Here is a 14,188-nt window from a genome sequence, read left to right on the forward strand (position 1 = left end):
TGTATGTGAGATTTTTGCCTGCAGTTATATTATATATGTACATCTCTCACATGCTTTCTTATGCTGTTTGAGTAACAGATGATCATCAGACAGCATTAGACAATTCTTACACCATCTCTAGATACCGATCTCAATCAGGATGGCTAGAGAAGTTGTGGGGAATTTCTGGTCCTTGATACCAACAGGAATGATTCTGGGGGCAGGGGTAACTATAACTGCTTAGAATTCAGTTTTAGGATAATGTTTGGGTGGACTTTCTACTGAGGATTTAAATTTCAGTGCAAAACAACTAGCCTGGAAACTTTCTTCTGCCACCAGCAAGAGCCGGTAAACTAATTATGGCAAAAAAAAAAATTACTGATACTAAAATCAGTAGAAGCAGTATCCGTACAGTCAATATTAAGCAATTTTATCAAAGGTCTTTTAGCCTGTAGAGTAGTTTAAGGGGGCAGGTTTTGCAAAATGATACTTAATATGCTTATTGTCAACAGTCAATGAACAGTGAGAGGGCGAGAATTATATTTTCAAATTATCTTAAGGAGGAGGCAACAACAGATACGTTTAGGAACACAACTACAACAGGGTGGGTGTTAATGAAAAACCATTATACCCTTAGCTCTGAGCTAACTGGCTTGGAACTGCCCCAATGCAAAGACAAGTCCTAAACTAGCCTGGCATGCACTTCGTACACAAGAATGAAACAAAGAATGAACTGAAAGTCTGGAATCACTAATACAGGTTAAAAGACCTGGGCTAAACAAGACTGCTAAAATGATTTTAAAATCAGATCAAGAAATGAAAACACTTATCTGTCGTTCTCTGTATAGTAGAACTATTTTCAAAGTAATATTATAAAGTAATTATTTCTCTTTTTTAATTTGGTTTTATTTTTGCAGGTAGATAGTGAACTAATGCTAAAGGCCTTTAGTCATAAAAAATAAATTCTGCACTCGTGTGTTCAAGCATTTATTCATCTGGTGCCCCTATTCTTTGCTTTGTATAAAAAATATCTGGGGCTGGAAACAAAAGTTATTTTATTGTATATGCTACACAGTGTTACAGAGAGCAAAACCAGTAAACTCAAGTGAAAAATGTATAGCTGTTTAACTTCTGGGTTCATGTTTCCAAATTAGTAAAATTCTCTGCCAGATTCAAGAGAATAAAGAATAATGGTTATTTTAAATGCTCTGTCTGCTGTATGTGTGGCAGCACATGTTGGGATCAGATAGCAGGCCCACCCTAAGAAACTTCAAGTCATGTATTGTTACAAAGCAGAATATATGTGATAGCAGTATCTGTTCTAGTTACCTGAAAAGGAGCCGAAAAAAAAACAGAGAAGAAAAGATGGTACAGATGGTAGTTAGCCCATTAGTATTTTATATGAATACATTATTTCAAGAACCAAAACATCAAAGTGAAATGTTAAAGCACATCGATACAAGGATTGCTTTACTGTTATCTTCTTTTTTTTTTTTTATATCAACTTTTTATTCATTTTAAAACTGAGATTGTGCAAGTACTGCTGTTATCCTTTGTTGATCATTAGTCAGAATGTTTGCTCTTCCTTCTAGAACTGAGTCAGCATATATTCAGGAAGTTTGCAATGTATTCATACTTAAAGATCCCAGTGCTCATGTTTTGTCTATTTACATTTAATACATATGGAAGTGTTCACCCTACCAGATTTTACTTTCCATAGTATTTTTTGCAACTAGCACCAACAGAATTATATTTTGTAAGTGCAAACATCTATGGGAACTAAAACATGTCAGCCAGTGATCTCAATTACGTATCACCTACTTCATACACCGGAAGTACCATCAGCAACTGAGCCTGTTTGAACCAAGTACCATGTCTGTAGCTTGTACAAAATCAACAACTTAGCATTTGTTTATAGCCCTAAATAAACTGTGTGGCTCTTCCCATGCTTTCCTAAACATCCCCACTGTTGTCAATGCCCTCTACAGTATTTCTGAAACACAGTTCTTTTGCATTTAATCCGGATTGGTTACAATTTGCTTCATGGAAAGGCACAGAACTAGTTAGAGTGTTGAATGGTACTCTTACAGAAGTAAAACTTCCCTGCAATGAGAAAAATCAGAAGCTAAAACTCAACAAAACAACAAAAATGTAGGCAAGTATTTTAGATTAAGAAGCAAAACACAAAACCACTCAAAAAACTGGCTTCCAAAAAAAAAAAAAAAAAACTAAAGCCATTCAAAAAAGCCTACCAAAAAAAAAAACACCTAAAAAAACTACCAAAAAAAAAACACTCAACATATATGGATTTATCAAGTCTTGTAGAGTGCCAAACTAGGTGGGGTGCATATCCTCTAAGTTTCTTCCCAATTTAGTTACTCACAGTCTGAGACAACCCTAATCTTAAGCAGAGATATATTAAAAGAGGGTATGGATGAATTCAGAAATGGTTTCCTTACAGTTAATAAGTCTAAAAATCAGTCCAGAACACACAATAGAATTATCACTATATGCAAAGCCACTGTAAACTATCCAGCACACTGTCAAACTCAATGCAGTGTCTCGGATCTCTCTGTATGGTGGGCCCAAGATGGCTTTTACACTTTGATTGTGTGCTTTTGGCACATGTAAGTCCCTATAAAATCTATCTTTATCGAAGTGCCTTGCTGCAGGACTGTCACACTTGTATGCACTGGCATTTCTTGACATATTGTTATTTTTTTGTCAACAATACTGTGAGGGCTTTATCTTTCTGTCCCTCTATGGTTCAGCTTTGGCAGCTACGGTAAAAAGAGTTTTATCCTTATTCATGAAGTACTTTTCTTGTTTCTGAGGAAATGATTTAGAACTAATTTTAACATCTGCCAACTAGACTCTTAGATCTGTGTATAGTTTCATCCAGTTATGGCAGCTACCACTTGAATCATATTTTTTCTAATCTATAACTTATTGTTAATTAAGTTTTATGACTATTTTCTGGCTCCCTGTGATGCATTCATTTATAATAATAATAATACTTTTTATGACCTTCCAATGTGTACACTTCTTTTTTCTTCATTTATGCACTGCTGTTTTTGTGATGAAAACCTTTCATACCCAGAAGTTCAAATATCCTGCATACATTATGTGTTATCTCTTAATGCATATTTAATGTAAATGAGTCTAACATGACCTTTCAATACAAGGACCCTGATCTGAGCACAAATTATAGTGGAAATATAAGAAGACATCACAATTTGTTTCCTTGAAGAAGGCAATATTATACAATGCAGCTATTCTGTTATATAAAAACATAATAGAATGACACACTGTAGTTAAATTAAATAATTTCTTGATCCAAAGATGGCTGCCATTCTGTGAACACTGCTGAACTGCAGCTCTCCATTTAACCAGAGAAATTCAAAACCCTGAGTTGATAACACGAGGTTTTTAACATCAAATCTTCGAGAAATAATTTTATCTTCACTTAATTATCCTATATTAAGGAGAAAAAACAGATAAAAAGGAATATATTTCACTGGATTGCAATAGATTAGCTGGCTCTGCAGAGAGAAGTAAACAAAGGGACCGTGTGCTTTCTATACTGTAAGGATTTGTGTACTAACAGGATGTCTAAAGAAGTTAAAAGTATGGAGACAACTACGACTAAAACCAAACTTTTGGAATTACAATCACCTGAAAAAGATGCGATTTCCAAAAGGCAAAGAATTACCCAAATGCAGGAACAACAGAAAACAGGCATTAAAGCTAAACCTGATCAGCCTTTAAATATGGAAGACATCAAAAGAGCTTTGCTGCCTATTCAAGAAGCACTGAAAGAACTGACTAATCAAATACAGTCATTTGGAAGTACATGTACTCAGTTGCTGGAAAGAATGGATAAGACGGAAGCTAGAATTTCGGAAAATAAGGACAAAATAGCTTTACTGGAAAAAAAAACAAATCTACATGATCTGGATATACAGGCTATGCAAAACAAGCTTACAGACTTAGAAGCAAGATCCAGAAGAAACAATGTTATCATCAGAGGGATTTCAGAATCTATCCAGTATAATGAGCTAATTCCATCCATACTACAAATATTTGCAGTGCTATTAAATAACTCTGAGGGGATGAAACAGATTGTTATTGAAAGAGCACACAAAGTTTTAAGAGAGGTACAAGCATCTAACTTTCCGAGACCTGTATATGCTAAAATTCTCAACTATCAAGATGTAAGTAAAATACTTATTACTGCAAAACAAGCTGGTGGTTATATTATGTGGGAAAATAATAAAATATCTTTGTCACAAGATTTGCCTATGCAGGTCAGACAGGCAAGACAGGTTTTGTCTCCATACTGCAAATTCCTCATTAATAAACAAATTAAGTTTCAAATGAAATACCCTAATGTGCTTATTTTTACAATGGATGGAATCAAATATTCTGTTTCTACGAAAAATGAGGCTAAAACTGTGTTTCTTAAAGTTTTCAAGGCTTTACCTGCATCAGAGACTTGAACTGAACCTTCGTTGAGACTGGCAGGCTGCTGAGATGGGATCCATTATCTACTGTGTCTCCAGGTCTGTGTAATCCTTTGTTTTCATGTGAAAAGCTGCAGGCCCCTTTCAAAGTAATAAAACAGTTTGTTTTCCTTATCTGGATTACCTGTGCTCGTTTTCCGACGTTTTATGGCTTAAATGAACTGTTTTCGATGAGGAGGAAGACAGGAAATGCCTAAAATGCTGTGGAGGGGTCGAATTCAATGTGACACTTCCGGGTGTCCGTCTGTTAAAGCGGTCCCCCATCGCAAATATTTCATAGTGTTTCCTGCCTTGGGAATCCAAAGGGAACTGTTTAAACACTACTTTTGCTTATTTAACAGTGAAAAAAATGTGATGTTTGGTAAATTAAACACATAGGCACACTTGTTATCCTTTCCTAAAAACTGTTACTTAAAATCCTGTAATTATAGTAGTTACAGAGGGTGCAGGGATATTATTATGTTAGTACAATGTAGTTGTCATTATAGTTATTAATGTACTGTGTATAGAGGGTATTATATTTTACTTTAGTTAGTTAGTAGTTTGTTTTATTATTAAATTAGGTTAAAGTGAACTTATAAGTAAGGATATTACTAAGCAGTTTTTTATTTATTTAAAGGTATTTTTTTTTTTCTTTCTTTCTTTCTCTCTCATGCGGACTATGTATGATAGCTAATCTCAGTATTGGAAAAGGAAAAAATTCCCTTTTTTGTAATAGATTTTATATGTACTGTCTTATTATATGTGCAGTTTGAATTGTTTAAATAATAGCTAACCATAGAGTTGTAGTTCATGGCAGTGTACGTTAGGGAATGTTTAGTTTAGGCTTTGTCATAAGTAAGTTAGAGTTTATAGGACTTAACTATGGAACACATTTTAAACTATATAATGTAGTGTTTTATATTTGTTTTTTTTCTGTATACCTTAGGTATTACATGTTATATAACACCTATATTTATCCTGGTCCAGGGTTAGAGTGGGTAAGCACTGGGGTAGGACGGGATATAAGAATTGCTTCCACTATATGTATGACTTTGAAATTATTGTATCTGTTTACCTATGTTTTCCCTCCAAACCTTTTACTGTATAGCCAACCTTTGAAATGTGGGAATTAGATTCATGGAATGTTAAAGGGCTCCAGAACTTGAAGAAGAGGAAACTATTGTTTCATGTATTGTTGCAGGCTAGGGCGTGGTTTATTTTACTGCAAGAAACTCATTTAATGAATGATCAATGGGCGGATATTAAAAAAAAGAAATGGATCACAGAAGTAATAACATCGGAAGGTAAGTCAAATAGTGCGGGGCTAGCTATAATTATTAAAGATCAATATAAAGAGAAGATTTTGGACTCTAATTCAGATAAAGATGGGAGATGGTGTTATGTCACCCTCTCGTATACCCTATTTGATAAACCTATAGTACTTTTTAATATTTATGCACCGTGTAATAACCAACAAATATTTATAACATCATTATATTCTATTTTAACGCAATTCGATAGACACTATGTAATTATGGGAGGTGACTGGAATGCATACCAAAATCCGAAGTTGGATAGATCTTGTCCACAAAGAGCATTTAATAAGCATGCTGTATTAGCACACTGAATGATTTAAAAGAAGATTTTCAATTATATGACCCTTTTCACTATTTAAATAATGATAATAGTACTAATAATTTTACATTTTATTCCCCATGTCACAAAATGTGGTCCAGAATAGATTTTTTTCTGATTTCAAGATCATTGATTAATTTAGACCCTACTGTTGTTGCACATGCCAGATACCTATCAGATCACTCAAAAATTTTGCTGAGTTTTGCTAAAGAAGTAAAAGATATCTTACGACAAAGAGGGTATAATTGGTCTCTGAATCCAAACTTGCTAAATAAGGACGACATATTACAAGAAATTTCAAACTACCTTAAAGATTTACTGGGTGGTTTAAATAAACATCAGAATGCCCCAGATATTGAATGGGCTGCAGTTAAAGCTCAAATAAGAGGGGTCCTTTTGCAAAAAGCCTCTTATTATAAAAAAATATTAAATGAAGACATTCAAAACTTGAAATCCAAAATTAAACTACTCGATCAAGAGCTAATGTTAAACTTTAATGAGCAAACAGAGAAAGAGTTGCTTAAATGTCAAAGGGATCTCTTCTTAATTCAAAACTCTAGAGTAACATTTCAAGATTATAAAACTCTAGTTAAGTATGCTAATCATACTCAAATGCCATCGAGAGTGCTGACTAGGATCATTAATCAATCAAAAACAAATGGGCAAATTTCAGAAATACAACTTAATAATAAGATATATCATAAAACTGCAGATATTATTGATATCTTTGAGAAAATATATACTAATATTTATGAGGGGCAGAAAGATATATCCTCTAATACAGTTTATGAACAATTTTTACACCTGATTAAGTTTCCAAAAATAGGAGAGGATTTTCAAAATGATTTGGTTAAACCGATATCAGAAGAAGAAATAATATATATAATTGAGCATATGAAACCAAAGAAATCACCAGGTCCTGATGGGCTGACAGTGGAGTTTTACAAGAAGTTTGCAGAGTTTATCGGTAAGATACTTTCAGGTGTGTTTAACTATATAATTAGGAATAAAATTCATGATCCTCATCTTAATGCTTCTAAAACTATTTTTATACATAAAGTTAACTCAGATCCCCAGAATCCAGATAATTATAGACCGATATCATTAATTAACGTAGACATGAAAATGTTAACCTCAATTATAGCATTTAGATTGAACAAAATCATGATTCATATAATATCTAAAGAACAGGCTGGATTTATGACAGGTAGACAAACAAGTGATAATACCCTTTCATTACATACCATGATAGCGCATGCAAAACAAAATAATCTGAATATATATGCTCTTATAATAGGTGCACAGAAGGCCTTTGATAGGGTAGACACAAATTTTCTGTTTTATCTCTTACCTTATTTTAATATATCCCCAGAATTTGTTCAAATCTTACAAATTGTATATAGTAATCCTTATACTACACTGTATATTAACAGAAGTTTTTCCAAAAGAATACAGATTAGGTTGGGAATGAGACAGGGTTGTCCTTTGTCCCCTTTACTATTTAATATTTATCTTGAACCCTTGTTCTTATATATTAAGCAGACGGTTTATCATAATGTCCCAATAATGTATGGAACTAAACTATTAATGGCAGCTTTTGCTGATGATCTGAATATTTATTGTGCATCTCCAATATCAGACACTGAGAAAATATTGAAAGCAGTTAATGATTTTTCAGAGGTTTCTGGGGAAAACCAATATATTCCCTTTAAAGATACCTAAACCTTTCACATTATTACCTTTAGTGGGGCAGGTAGCATTCAAAGATAATATTAAATACCTTGGTGTTGTGTTTTCCACAGATAATAATTTCTTAAGAAGTCATAAATATGACTTTGTGTTAAGAAATATTTCCACACCACTCTGGCTTTTGCTGAAATTCATCGTCAAGTGACACAAATCCAGAGCATAGGTCTACTGCAGGAAAAAAAAAGTGTTTGTCAAAGCTGAGTAAAAAAGTTCCATTACTGTTGGGCATTATACAATGGGGCTGCTTGTGGAATAATCCTTCTGGGTAAGTGAAATTGTTCATTGGAGCTTCCAGTGTGTTATTTTACTATATCATGCTTTCTAGAAACATATCGATTCTGCTACCAAAAATCAGAGTGTTAAGAATATATGATCTGAAGAATGAAAATTTACATTTAATTTGTTACTCAAACAGAAAACGTAAATGTGATTTGTGGTCACTCAGAATAAAATAGAAACTGAAAAAATATAACTGTATAGTAAGAATAATATCCTAGAGGAATGGAAATGATGGCTGAGATTTACTGCCCCGGAGCATCAGCGTTTATTCCCTTGGGGTTTGGCTAAACCTGGTGATTCAGAAGTATATCTCACCATGACACCCAGAACTCCATGACATTATTCCTGTAATATATACTAACCCTGCTCCACCATGAGGAGGGTGATGACTCAAAGTTGTGCAGGCATTTTATTACACTGCCAGCCTCCTGCCATGTGTGCACTAAATACATCTATCTGTATTTAATTTCTATGGCAGAGTAGATAGCTTCTGCCATAAGCAACGTGAGCTATACAAAGTGTTAATAACCGTTTACTGATGTATTAAATGTAGTAGCTCTAATGTGCTGCCTCACACATTTCTATGTGGAAACAAGTTAACATGTAGTAGTTTCTATCTGTACATCATTTTAAGCATGTTTAGTAGTTGGGGTGGTATTTTGCTTGTGGATTTACTAATTTTCTGGTGTTTCATGACTTTTGATATGTCTTCTGTGACATAAATAACAGGATTTAGACATCTGATGTTTGAAAATCATAGCAATGGCCATCAAAATCATATTGTTCATCAAAACTTTTCAGATGTCCATTACATTCCTACACTGTCCCAGTAAGTTTTAACACTTGAGTACAAAAAATAGCCTAATGTCACAGTGGCAGACATAAGAGCCTTGTCATAGAAACCATTTTGGTTATGTCCTGAAGCCAAATGGACAGTTGATACACTGTATCCTGAGTTTTCCAGCCATTTGAAGCTCACTGGGAAAAGTCTGAGCATTATAATGGAAGGTTTTTAAACTATTCAGAACTAGGTGACAGGGTTACAACTACTAGCAATGTGCTCATCCTAAAATATTAGTTTGCAGTATAGACTACATAACTGTTCCATCTGTACAGATGTAATTTGGAAATTCTGTACATCATGTCCTTTCAGTACATTTTTCAGTTACATTATTCAAATTACATTTTCTGTTTTTTTTTTTTTTTTTTTTTTTTTTTTTTTTTACTAATGAAAAAATACAAAAAAAAGTTATTTGTAATATCTGAAAATTAAGCAATGCATAGCTTTGGAAATGTTTTCTGAGCCATGAATTTAAAGCCATTATGCAACAGATATGACTACATTTGGATGCCCTGCTACAAACTAAAATTTTCTTCTTAATATACTGGATAGCATTGTCTTTTCACAGCAACAGGTTCCCCGGTTCGATTCTCAGCTGAGACACCTGCTGTGCAGAGTCTGCATGTCCTCCTTGTGTTCACGTGGGTTTCCTCCCACATTCCAAAGACATGCAGTAGGTGAATTGGACACACTAAACCGGCCATAGGTGTGAGTGTGTGCGAGTGTGTGGTATGGAAGAACTACTGCGGCAGGGCTAGCCACTCAGTAGTGCACACCTTGGCTCTAGATGATCATCACTGTTGAAGTGACACCCTGACTCCATGTGCAAAATTGGGAAAAAGAGGTTGTGGATGAATGGTTCATTTTGAACCTTCAATGTTCTCGTCTCGATGATCAGAACGTCGATGTTCTGAACATTCGGTGATTCAAAGTGAATCCATTGCCATATATCATATAACCTAAGCAACATCACATAAATTATTTAATTCCCGCCCTTTTTATTTTTTCAAAGAAGAAACATCTTTATTAAATTATTTATGAGATACTCAATCAGACATTTATATAAATGAAAATAAACCACACTGACGTACTCCTAGTTGCAAGCGTTTTACATCACAAACCGTACTGACACACTCTCAGTAGCAAATATTATACATCACTTATAATCTACCCAATCATTTTCAGTGAAACATTACATAGCTCATTTAAGTCCTTCCTTCTTTTAAACCTCATTCCTCCCCTGTATGTATTGTTCCCACAATTCCCATTTTTCTTATGCAGTGTGCTCCTACCCTTTTGTAAAGATCTCAGTTCCAGTTGTTTTATCTCTGTTACTATATTCACTACTTCCAGTATAGTTGGTTTAGATTTTGATTTCCATTTTCTAGTAATTGCTTTTTTGGCAGCCACCATTATTAGACACAGCAAGGCCTTACCATGTCTACGCAATTCTGATTCTGTATCATAGCTCAGAAAAATCATCTCCATCGTCACACCAATCTGCCCAACCAGCATCTCTGACAATATATCCCACAGGGAATCCTTCAAGTCTGTGAACTCACCGCATTCCTAGAAAATATGTCCCCAATTATCTCTTTCTTCCTGTCATACCTCCAACATTTGCTGTCTACCTGAGGAAAAATTCTCTGAAGTCTCCTAGGGGTATAAAAATATCTATGTAAACATTTCCAAGAAAAAAATCATAAATCTTTTAGACTTTGTTGCATATTTGGGAGACATGCATATAGCCCCCATTGTTTCTTTGTGAATTGCTTATCCAATCTTTCTTCCCAATCCTTTCTAACTTCCTCTGATTGATTCTTGTAGTTATCATGCAATATTTTATATGCTGTACTTATTATTCCTTTTTAAACAGCAACTTCTGTTTTAGATTCTACTAAAAACTCTACCAGTGCTGGTCTTTCATTTTAGAGACCCCTTATTTCTTTCTCTTTGCCTGTACTCTGATATCAGTCCTTGATAGGGAAGGCGATCTCTAACCTGCAGTCCAAATAAGTTATTGGCACCTTCCCATTCTATCATCTTTCCCTCTCTAGTTATTTGCTCCCAGTACCTTGGTTCCTTTGCCAGTTTTCTCCAATAAATTCCAGCCCTCTCTTGCCTATTGATGTTTTTTTGAAGATCTTGATAGGTTTATTCAGATAATACGCACACACAATGAAACTATAACTTATTCAGTTTTTGAGATATGGGATATGCCTTTTCAGTTGTGAAAAGTTACCATCTGCTGTGTTGTTGACCTGGATTTCACCAGCATGCCTTTTCTCACTGGGCTATGTATCAGGGAGGATAAAGTGGTAATGACTTGCTCTCTTTTATGGAAGGATGGGTTGAGGTATCCAGGTCAGCTTCATCCTCTCTTAGTGGAAGTGGAGGACAGATGACAAACAAGTAAATGAGCAGTTTGAAATGACTGGAACTGGTAGACAATGGTGTGTGTGTGTGTGTGTGTGTGTGTGTGTGTGTGTGTGTGTGTGTGTGTGTGTGTGTGTGTCCGTGTGTAATGAAAATGTATGAGGACGATCTTTTTTTAGCCTTTTCGGCACTAAAAGTCCCAGCAGTTCCAACCTCCAACACCTTCACAGAAAATGTTGGTTTGTTCAGTGTCACTTTGGTTTATTTGATTTATAACACAAAGATGTTATATTCATAGTCACAAGTAACACTGTAGAGGTATAACTCCTTAAAATTAGGCATCATTTTGCTCAACAATATCTGTGTAGCATTCTGCAAAATGTCTGTAGCTTTTGGCTTACAGCACTTTACAAAAGGGTACAGTGCATTTTTGGCTTCTATCTTAATACCTAACCACAGATCCTGATTATCAGCTTCCTTTCTAGCCAAGTACTCAACTGCAGTCTTATGATAGCTTCCCTCCCACATAACCATTCATTAATGGAAAGAAATAACTTTTTTTGCATTTTGAGACTAGAAGTCTTACCTGAGGACCATGATTTTTTTCACCTGATGTTTTTACCCGGCCTTGATAAGCATAATACAGCTGAATATGTTTGTATCCCCTGATTTCCCTTGTCAGGGCATGATTTCCATAATACCAATCTGTCTTATAGGTCACTTAATTTGTCCATTGTGACAAAAGAGCACACTTGCGCACACACACACACACACACACACACACACACACACACACACACACACACACACACACACACATACAAACATGCATCCTCCTCCTCACCAGAGGTGGTAATAACCTAACCACAGATCCTGATTACCAGCTTCCCCTTCTAGCCAAGTACTCAACTGGAGTCTTATGATAGCTTCCCTCCCACATAACCATTCATTAATGGAAAGAAATAACTTCTTTGCATTTTGAGACTAGAAGTCTTACCTGAGGACCATGATTTTTTTCACCTGATTTTTTTACCTGACCATGATAAGTATAATACAGCTGGATATGTTTGTATGCTCTGATTTCCCCTGTCAGGGCATGATTTCCATAATACTAATCTGTCTTATAAGTGTCACTTAATTTGTCCATGGTGACAAAAGAGCATGCACATGCACACGCACACACACACACACACACACACACACACACACACACACACACACACACACACACACACACACACACACACACAAACATGCAGCCCCCCTCCCCACCAGAGGTGACAATATTTTTGACATTGTCCTTGGCATCTTCTCCCCTCCGTATTCTATCCTTCATGTAACTATCACTTTAATTAAATCTGACCACATAACTATAACTGTCTCCATTAAAATACACTTTGAAATCCCAGAAAACCCAGCATTTCATGGTTGCTTAAACAAACCTCCTCCTACTCACAGACATTTTTGTTGACTATAAATGGTACACATCTCCAAATGTCAGCACTCGATGCTGTTGCATAGTCCACTGAATTATATTTAGATAAGGAGAGAGGTACTGAGGTATCTGCTCTCATCTACCATAAAATATGGTGAATTTATAAAATGGGTCCATATTGTGGCAATCCTATATAAGTAAGCTTTATAACAAAAAAAAAAAAAGAAAAGAAACCACACAATCTGTAACAAACCCCATTTCTACAATATGAAAAGTACTTAAAACTAATAAATAAAATCCTTAATCATGCTATCAAAGAGTATAAGGCCAGGTGTGAACTCAGAACCACTTACCTACTATAAAGATCATTATTTGTTATGTATTGTGAACATGAAAACAGAGCAAGAAATAATATTTCTAAAATCAAAAACTTTGCTGCATTCTGTTGATGTGGTTCTTCATTCAGCCAGGGGAGAGCTGATCATCTCCCGTGATACTTCACTGTACAGTGTAGTAACTGTGCTTTCACAGAGAATGCTTAATAACAATGCAAAATGAGTTGATTTTATGTCTCTTGTATGTTGATGCCTACTGAAAGCAAGTATTCAGACATGAACAAGAAAGGATTTGCCATCCTCTGTTGAATCCACAGATTTCAGAAAGTGTATCTGTAGTGTGTTTGTACCTTATACACGGAAAACATAGCACTAATCATCTAATACAAATAAACCTATTGCACAAATGGATTCACCAAGAGTACAACAATGGGCAGTATTACTGAGAGGCATGCAATTATAAAATTGTCTGCAGACCAGGGAGGCGTCTTGCTAATGCACTGAGTGGGTTATCTAGTCTACAAATGCATACAGACTTGAGCTCATCTGGTCATATACTGTTGTCAGATGACATAGTCAGTACATTTTGACCAAGTGCAAGGCTATTAGGAGTGGCCCACAAAGTGACCCCAAATAAATATACAAGTACTCTCCAAACTTAAATACAGATCAGCCACAATGAAACATTTAAATATATTTAATAATAAATAATAAAAGAACAAGAAAATATTCAATATATAATCACAGTGACATCAGAGTTCAAAATCAAAGGAAATATTTAAAACAGCATTGCAGGATAGTCTATATAATCACAGTGATATCAGAGTTCAAAATCAAAGGAAATATGTAAAGCAACATTGCAGGACAGTCTCAGATAAATAAATAAAAATCTAAACTAAACTTTGCTATATTCCTGACTATATCCAAGAGAATTATACTGTTCCCTGGAAACATATTAAATCAGAGCAAGGCAGATGTGGTGAATGGTTCTTGTCAAGTCCAAGACAGAATACAGAATGCCCTGTGTCACTAAGAGACTTCTCAGATTAATATC

The sequence above is a fragment of the Protopterus annectens genome, chromosome 11.part0 (assembly GCF_019279795.1).
Source record: "Protopterus annectens isolate FY-2018-M chromosome 11.part0, PAN1.0, whole genome shotgun sequence".
In the NCBI taxonomy this organism is placed as follows: domain Eukaryota; kingdom Metazoa; phylum Chordata; order Ceratodontiformes; family Protopteridae; genus Protopterus; species Protopterus annectens.